General features: G+C 52.6%; 1 protein-coding gene across 3 annotated transcripts in view; it reads right to left on the bottom strand.

Moving 5' to 3' along the window:
* SHTN1 (shootin 1) overlaps positions 1-1037 on the bottom strand; it is a 104998-nt gene that overhangs the window by 103432 nt on the left and 529 nt on the right. The window lies entirely within an intron of this gene.

The following is a 1037-nucleotide window of genomic DNA, read 5'->3' as shown; positions in this document are numbered from 1 at the left end:
GGACGGGAAAGAGTGCTATTAGAGATAAAACACTAACAGAATCCAGCCCCTCAACACTTGAGAAATGTCAGATAAGGGCAGTTTGCCCACCCACTGGATTCACTGATGCTTGTGACTTTATGACCTACTCTAGGATAGGAGTTGAAGGTACTGGGAAAAGCCATTAATATTTACCCAACACTTTCTAGATGCTAGATACAACAAAGGAAACGGGCTCTGTCCACTTCAGGGAGGTAATAATTTCCCAGGATCACAGGACTGGTAAACAGCTGTGCTGAGATTTGTTTCCAGGAGTGTGAACTCCAGAGGGGTCCACATACCCTTGCGAATGGTATGCTTGCGGTTTCAAGGAGCAACAGGTGCATGGACCTGGGCAGGGCCCAAAAAAACCGTCTGGTTTAGCCCATGCCTTTAGTCAGGTAAGGCACGATCGCCGCAAGCCTTGGTGAGCTGAGCCAACAGAAGTGAAAGAGCTGAGAGTGAACACCAGGCTCGGCCCCCGGGCAGGGCCCCTTCCACTACGTGGCCGTGTCACCAAGTGATTCAGAAAAGCACAAGTTCCTACACATTGTTACTTCCTAAATCTGTGCGGTTCCTCGCTCTCCTGACCCACATTCTCAGGCCGCCTTTGGGCAGGGAAATAACAGTGATTTTAAATGTAAAGAGCGTTGAACGCACACTTGATCGCTAATTTGGCTTTGTGGAGGGGTGCGGGAAGAGGTGAAGATGACTGATTGGCACCCTTCTTGAAGGGGAGGTAATCTCCAGGGCGCGGGGAAGTGTGGAAACGCATGCACACGGCCTGCCTGGCTCTCCTGATGCCCGGGGCCAAGTCTTAATTCAGGAAGCCCAACACTGGCAGGGTGTTGGCTCACTGACTAATATGCTGCTAAAAATGGTAAGTGGTCAAACACATCGGGGCCTGGAATCGTGGCTGGGGAAGGAAAGAGGAACTAGCCCGAAGCGAACTGAAAAGCAGGGCGGGCTGCGAGCGGCGGCGCTGCAGGCCTCCCCGCGCCAGTACGCAAGGGTGGGAG

Source organism: Crocuta crocuta, unplaced genomic scaffold, assembly GCF_008692635.1.
Source record: "Crocuta crocuta isolate KB4526 unplaced genomic scaffold, BGI_CrCroc_1.0 scaffold138, whole genome shotgun sequence".
Taxonomy (NCBI): domain Eukaryota; kingdom Metazoa; phylum Chordata; class Mammalia; order Carnivora; family Hyaenidae; genus Crocuta; species Crocuta crocuta.
Note: the sequence above shows the minus strand (reverse complement) of the source record. Positions and strands in the feature narration are given on the sequence as shown.